This window comes from Pantherophis guttatus, chromosome 3, assembly GCF_059756535.1.
Source record: "Pantherophis guttatus breed Tessera chromosome 3, ASM5975653v1, whole genome shotgun sequence".
In the NCBI taxonomy this organism is placed as follows: Eukaryota; Metazoa; Chordata; class Lepidosauria; order Squamata; family Colubridae; genus Pantherophis; species Pantherophis guttatus.
The window spans coordinates 88,998,664-89,006,855 of record NC_142065.1 but is presented as its reverse complement, the minus strand read 5'-3'; the positions used below and the strand labels follow the sequence as shown (position 1 = coordinate 89,006,855).

General features: G+C 39.1%; 1 long non-coding RNA gene across 1 annotated transcript; it reads right to left on the bottom strand.

The window, feature by feature from the left end:
• Positions 1-2,128: 2,128 nt before the first annotated feature.
• LOC148114659 (uncharacterized) lies at positions 2,129-5,747 on the bottom strand. The gene is made up of 2 exons (XR_015733158.1): positions 3,802-5,747; positions 2,129-3,085 (listed from the first exon to the last, which is right to left on the bottom strand). It is a non-coding gene; the product is annotated as an uncharacterized LOC148114659 (long non-coding RNA).
• Positions 5,748-8,192: the final 2,445 nt, after the last annotated feature.

Genomic DNA, 8,192 nt, shown 5'->3' with positions numbered 1-8,192 from the left:
TAGTGGCAGCCAGTTTCTATTGGACCCAGGAAGTAATCCAAGCATAGCAAACAGTTGCTCTTCATATTCACATTAAATTGTTGGAAGGAAAATCCATCTGGTTCAGTTCCAAGCTGGGAGAAAGATGCTGGAAACAACATGGAGTTTGATTGGAAAGGAAGTTTAATGATGAACAGAACCAACAGCAGTCCTGGGTCAGCTAACAAAATGGTGGATGGATCTTTATGGGTTTCTGTGACTTTGAAGTTTGAACTGTTCTGGGGGTGGTGCAATGAAGGGCCTTGTGTTCTGAAAGGGTGTTGGACAATTCCTATTGTGGCTAATGGCTTTCGTCCTGTGTTGGATCTTGGATGAGGGGCTGTTTTCTAATCCCACCATTCTGTCTTTGTTGCACTGGTGAAATCCAAATTTTTTTACTACCAGTTCTGTGGGCGTGGCTTGGTGGGCATAGCAGGGGAAGGATACTGCAAAACTCTCCATTCCCACCCCATTCTGGGGCCAGCCAGAGGTGGTATTTGGAGGTTCTCCAAACTATTCACCGGTTCTCCAAACTGCTCAAACTTTCTGCTACCAGTTCCCCAGAACCTGTCAGAACCTGCTGGATTTCACCCCTGCTTTGTTGGCTGTCAAACCTTGCTTCAAGGAGTTTTGAAATATCCTGTCTTGAATGGATTACCAAATCTGCATTTCTAAAACCTGGCCTTCTCAGTTTCTGCTTGGGGGCAAGGAGTCTGGTTTCTGCCTTCCTTAAGATCTTTTCCCATTTCTCCTTTAGGGGAAATATTCAATCCTGCCTTTTTTTAAAAAAATATTTCCCAAAATATTTCATTCTTCTGGGGTGGAGGGACTTCCCACGCAATCTCTCTGTGGTAAACATGAAATCTATCATGTGTTTGCCTATATGTGTAGAAACATGGGTTTAGTGTAAGCCCATGATCACCATGGAGGCCATGAATTCCTGTATTCTGCTTGAGCTGACTTAATAAAGAGGGAGACTGAAATCCTCCAACCTGGAAGGAAAAATGACACCCAGTTCAAGGGAAGGATCCTATTACATTAGATGTGGATATGGATTTGGACACTTTTCTTCAGAAGTACATGAGTCTCTACTCTTCGGCTTCATTCCATTTTATCCTTATAATAGCCCTATGCAGTGGTGGGATTCAAGTAATTTAACAACCAGTTCTCTGCCCTAATGATTTCTTCCAACAACCAGTTCACCAAACTGCTCAGAAAGTTAACAACCGGTTCTCCCGAACTGGTGCGAACTGGCTGAATCCCACCACTGGCCCTATGAAAGAAGATCAGAGTTACCCAAGGAGCTTCATGGCCATCTAGTATTTTGCACTTAGAACTACTCAATTTTAGGCCAACATGCTTACCACAAAAAGCATCATATTTTTATCATGTAGCAAATATTTTCTCTCATTTCAATTTGATACTAAAATAACTACTCCAGCTCCACTTGTTCAGACTAAACTGGATTTTTAACTAGCACTGGCTTCTTAGATTTGTTGTGGATTATTCTTCCTGTACTGAAGGTGTTGACCTTATCAATTTTCATGTAACAGGACAGATCTTTCTTTTTTTAATGTTATTTTGTTGTCCAAAACTTTTAATGGGTGAGCTTTATTTTTTAATCTAATCAAAATCTGTTTTAAATTGATTTTAAACCATTCTGCAAGCTGCTACCTAAATTGATTTTATATGTATGGGGTTTTGTCTTTTGAAAATGAACTGATTGTTTTTACTACAAGCCATTTGGGAGAGTTTTACATTTGTTTAAACAGTTTTAAGTAAGTGCATTTAAACTTCCTGTGCTTTTTAAAAAATAATTGTGTAGCATGTAACACACAAGCCTTCAGAAGAGTGACAATCTAGCACAGGGCACACTACCAGGTGTGAGCCTTTGGGAACCGAGCCACAGGAGCAGCATGCAAGCATGTGAGTGCGTGCTCCATTTGCATGAGTGGTGGACGCATATGCTTGCCCATCCCCTCTCGCCCCGCTCCTCCCACCCCCTGGTCCGGTCCTGAAAGCAGGAAAAGTTGGAGAACTCTGATGTAGCACATCCCAAAAAAGTGCAGTACTTTGTACAAAAAAACAAAAGCTAAAAATAAAACTTGAATTGTAATTTCAAATATTTTAATTAGGATTTGCTTCAGAACATATAAGCAAGAAATATCGCAATTCATTTAAATACATGTTGAGATCTGGAAGGACAAACCTGGTATAACACATTAAAAAAGATACTTTGTCGACTCCAGATTGGGAAATTAAATTTGGAGTACATTGCAGCAATAGCAAAATTATCAGGCCTACCAGCTTTTTTTTTTTTTTAATTTGATTTATATTCATACTTTTGTTTTTTTTTTGTTTTTTTGGAATTTTTTTTTTATTTTTAAACAAAATTTAAAGCATAAAACAATTATCATCCATTACAATTACAGAAAGTGTATTGATCGGTGACAAATCTTTTGTGCCTAATCCTCTATCCAACATTTTCTTACTTAACAGTTTATTACATTATTATTCTCATTTACCAATTATTTAGCAGTAAATTGTCCTCTATAAGGGGGGAAAAAAACCCTTTATATGTTTTATTATCTTATCCATTTCATATTTCATATTTCATTTCCATTCTTTCTTGTCTAACCATTGATAAAATAAATCCCATATCAAATAATATTGTTTATCTTCTTGTTCTCTAATTTCAAATGTCAATTTACTCATTTCAGCACACTCCAAAATTTTCTTGATAACGTCGTCATCCGTGGGTATCTTCTCATCTTTCCAGTTTCTAGCAAATACAATTCTAGCCGCTGTTAAAACATTCACAATTAAATATCTCATTTCTCTATTGTATATTTCTGGTAAAATCCCCAATAAAAATGTCTCTGGTTTAAAGTCAATATGCTTCTTTGTCATTTTTTCCAGGCATTTGTGGATTTTAGTCCAATATCTTTTAGCTTCTGCACATGTCCACCACATATGGTAATATGAGCCCGGAGTCTGATGACACTTCCAACATTTCTCCGATTTATTCTTGTACATTCTGGCTATTCTCGCCGGGGGTAAATGCCACCTGTAAAACATCGTATACAAATTTTCCTTATATGCTGTTGACATTGTCATTTTATAATTCTGCAACCGTAATTTTTCCCATTTCTCTAAGTCAATCCCATGACCCACATTTTTCCCCCATGCAATCATTGTTTCTTTAACTTGTTTTTCTGCCAATTTTACTTCTAATAAATGACTGTACAGTTTTTTAATTACATGGTCATCAGAACCTGTTAAGATTTTATCTATGTTTATCAAGTTACTATAAAAACCCTCCTTTTTAGAATCTTCATCATATCTAAACTGTATTTGCATATATGAAAACCAATCCATTTCAAGCTCTTGTTCTTCTAGTTCTTGCTTTGACTTAAGTTCACCCCTTTCATTTAATAATTCACCATATCTAACAATTTGTTCCTTCCTAAATGTTATTGTGTGTGAGACTGCTTCAATAGGTGATAACCAGACTGGAATTTTTAAATAGTGACATTGTTTGATCTTCTCCCAGTTTAATAACAAAGACTCTCGTATCATATGTCTTCTGAAATAACCCTATACTTTTGTACTTTTATACCACATAAAAGCGTGCCAACCCAACAATAAATCATGTCCTTCTAATATTCATACTTTTGTATATACCTGCTTAGTAGGGCTTTCGCCCCCCCCCCCAAAGCGGTGTTCTTTTTTTATACAAAGTCAGCTTATTGCCCCCACAACCCGGGTCCTCATTTTACCTACCTTGGAAGGATGGAAGGCTGAGTCAACCTTGAGCCTGGTGAGATTTGAACTTGCAGTAATTGCAGGCCGCTGGTGTTACTTAACAGTGCTTTAGTCTGCTGCGCTACCAAGGGTACTGAAACATCTGCAAGAAAACAACCAAATACAAAGAGCACCAAGGACCCCTCATTTCAACCCTAAACTATGAATATTCTCCTTTATTGGGCCTTGTTTTTTGCTGAAACCTGGAATAACAAAAATGTTCCAGGGTTTGTTCCAGCAAGTTTTCAGGAATATGATATGTTTGCTTCAAGTGTGAAACAAACCATTTTTTTCCTGTTTTTTGCAGACTTCTAGACTGTAGTACTGTATGTTGCTTTCATCTTCTGATTTGCTCTTACATTAATATGTGCTTTAAAAATTTCCATTGCTTTTGATCTTATTATTTCTGAATCAAGTCAAATTTGTCAAGTTCTTAATTCACTAACTGTAATCTTATTCAGGGGTATTCTACTGACAGTAACCTCTCTAAAATGTTACGTTTTCTTTAATTGTAGCTACTGCTGCCCCATGAACTAGCAATTCAATAGATCAGCAGTGTTTCCAGATGTTTTTCAATATAACAATAATCAGGTACCAATAAAAGAAGCATATTTGCAATAGGCATCCTGTTCCAGTTAATTGTAGTCTCATTTACTGTGGTTAAAATATACATCTAGATCCAGATCCCTTTTCAATCAGCGCAGAACATTTCTATTTCTATTTCCTACCTTGGTTCAATTAAAGCACCTTATTGCATTAGCTATTTACAAAGGAAAGCACACCGTTTTATTTATAACACAATTAAACCCTGGTAAATTTACCAAAGTGGAGGAAGAAACCTTATCGTGATAATAAATTATTCCTAATAGACTTTATTAGTCAGTAAACTGTTATTAAGTGGGGGTAAGACTTCATTCCAATTCCACCATAATATACAGATGATGTTGTCTTTAATGAAAAGGTCTTATATATATATTAATGCCAAATAAAACAAAGCATTCCAAACTATTACACAGAAATAAACACAACTATGTTTCTTTCTGAGCCTACATGTTTCCTGAGTGCTTATTAGAAAATCTGGTTCTAATCTCCTTCCTGGTGAAATTCTTTCTGGTGAAATTCTATAGGACTTATGATCCAGACAGGTACATAAATAGTTTCTTCCAAATAACATTGGGCAAACCACTAAAAGGCAATTCATTATATAATTTTTTTTCAGGATTCAATCTGGGTCGATCACCGGGACCAGAGATTTTGTCTTTCAAGCTTTTGGACTCGTGCTGGAGCCCATTTTCAGGGAACTCTCTAGCAGGGTGTCTACTGTTGTGTGTGTTCTATTTATAGTGCCTGTTGTAAGTGGCTTTTTAGATGTTGCTTGGGCTGTGTTGATGGCTGACTTTTAAATCGTTAGTTGTCATTTTCTTGTGCTGCACAGCCTTTGCCTTCTAAGTACTTGATAGGCTGGTGGTAAATCAGCACTCCTCTTGACTGACAAGAGGTTTCAATCACTTCCCTGGCTGTTTTTGTGCCTGCTCATCCAACAATCTTAGTAGCTGCAAAGTGAAATGTATGTCATTGTTCATTGCAGTGTGAGGCTACCAATGATTTCGGGTCTCCTTGTCTGACCACTCGCTTGTGTTCTTGCAATCTGGTGGTTAGCTTCCACCTCATCTGTCCTACATAGTCACAGGGGCAATCCATGCAGGGGATTTGGTAGATTACTTTCCAAGCAACCTTTACAAGGCATAGTCTGTCCTCCTATGGGCAGTGTGTGATGCACACTTGCAGATCTTGGAAGCTGCATTCTACAGCTTTTTTTAAAAATTTTCAGTTGACTACAAAACTCAGAAGTCTGTCCAAAACAGAATCTTAAAGCAGTTGTTCTCAACCTTTTCTTCACCACAGACTCCATTTAAATATCTTTTGTGGCCTCAAGACTTATCTCAAGATTTAAATCATAACATTTCTTCAAACCTTTACGGACCCCTTCTGACAACATTGCACACACCCTCCCACAGGGGTCTGCCAACTACTGTCTTAAAGCTTTATAGAAAGATCATAACAATGTTTAGCCTTTATATTTAATTCTTTAAAAGGAGATGTGTCCCATTTTGTCCTTGAGTGGCATGCCAAGGACAGCCCTGCCTAAAACTGAACATAACCCAGACAAAACCTAAACTGAGTTTAAGTTTATATGACATAATTTGATGCAGTTAATATGATGGTCCCATGCATTTAACAATCTGGAAATTTTTCATATTAAAAATCATACTGTAACAGCAACTTTTGGAAGAGCTGTAAGCACGATAGTCAAGAGCTTGGACCCTCTTGATTGTGTAGCTCTTGCTTTGGATGCTTTTAATCAGAATGTGGTGAAGGAAAAACAGCCACAGCTCCGACCGCAATGGTCCATTGGCTGGCTAAGCGTAAAGCTTGCTCTGCTGAAAGGGCAGGAGCAGGCAGAGGAAATACTGGAAATGACCTTTATCAAGGCCTGTATAAACAGAGTCTCCCACCCATTTATGCCAGCAACCTGGTTCATTTGTCAGGTGCTTATTAGAAAGACTTAGGAGGAGAAAGGAAGGGGCCAGAGATTTTGCCCGCATTGAGTCTGCTGGTGTGAAGGAGGATAATAAGCCTTAAACTGCTGCTGCTGCCTGTCCCATTTTCTCCCTCAATTTGATACCTTTTTTTTTGAGAGAGAGAGAGTTTATTTTTAAGTTCTTGGTTTGCTGACACTCTAAAGAGCCTGTTTTTGCTTTCAACCCCTGATGTTGAAGGTTGAAGGGTCTGGAAAGAACAAACTGCAGCAAGTACATCTTTGTTTGCTGGTACTCATAAATCAGCTCTCTGACTTGTGTGACTTTGCCAGACAGAGCTTGGCTGTAAGTAGCAGGCTGTTTCCTCTTGAGTCAGCTCCCACCACCACCTTTCCTTTTAAATCCGGGGTGTAGCTAGAAGTAGACAGTGTAGCCCTTACAATAATGAGGGCCTCAAATATGAATCCAGACAGTTACTTGTGGACAGAGGAGGAACCAGCAGCCCGAGAACAGTTGATTTGGTTAGCCTTGTTGACTTCTTTTAAAAAACTTTTATTAGCTCTTACTATCAAAGATGCTCATTTTCTCTGGAAATCTACTGGTAGGTATGATTACCAATAATGGATGTCCATACACCATGTGGGTGGCATAAAATAAGGCATTCTTATTATACTTATTCTCTAAATTGTCATTATATTGATCTTCCATTTCAGTTCACTTCTCCCAAATGCCCCCATATGTTGCACAGTCCAGGATTAACCAAGTTTGAATACCATTTTGATGCGAATTCCATTCTGAGCAATGATTGCTGATTGTTCCGAGTGTGTCTTTGACATTGGCACACCAAGGTTTTATTTCTTTCTTGAAGTTTGACCCCCCCCTATTTATTACTTAAAACAGCCCACAAGAAGGAGCAGTTGACAAAACGATTGAGTTATCACATCTAGATTCAGATCCACCATCAGTCACTCATGAAAATTCACTGGCTGACTTTGGGCAAGTCACGATTTCTCAACCCAATTCATCCCACTTGTTTGCTGTACAGGAGAAAAATAGAACCATTCATACCATTCCTCATATTTGCAAGTATGTGTTGTGGTCTGCCGGCAGCCTGCGGAGCTGGGAAGTCAGACAGTGAGGAGGCTGGGGAGGACAATGGGCCAGTCATGGAGTCAGGGGAAGGCCCAGACGAGGGCTCTGCATTGGAGGCAGAGATGGGGCCATGGCCATCTGGGAATGATGCGCAGACTCCGGAGCCTACAGAGGCGGGTAGCAGAGAGGCAGAGGAACAGGAGGAGCCTGTTCCTAGTGCATGCATGCGAAGAGCTGCCAGAAGGCAAAAGCAGCTAAAGCAAAAAGGATGACTTGGGAGTAAGGCCAGGAGATGATTGGCCCCTCCCAGAAGGCTTAAAAGAGCAGCAATGGCTCTTGGGCTCTTTGTAGGAAAGCAATGTTGCTACATTGTGGGAATGCGGTGGCCATAGTACATGTATAGACCAGTCTAACTGGTTGGACACTGTATGGAGCTTAGCACTGAAATAATCTGACTATGAAAAGCGGGTTCATATGGATACTCTCTAAAGGGCCCTATTCGTTCTCTCTTTGTTAATAACATAGGCTGTGCCTGCATAAGCAGAGACATCTCCTTATAGAACGGGGCCTCTTTGTTGGCAGGTGATGGGACGCTGGGAACAAAGCCAAATATGATAACACAGCCAGAGTTAAGTTTTGTTTTTACCTTTGGTATCGCTTTCCTAGAATTCACGTGATTTACTGTAATATGGTAGGATATGAAAGTTATGTCCAGATATGGAGAAAATCTTTTGTATC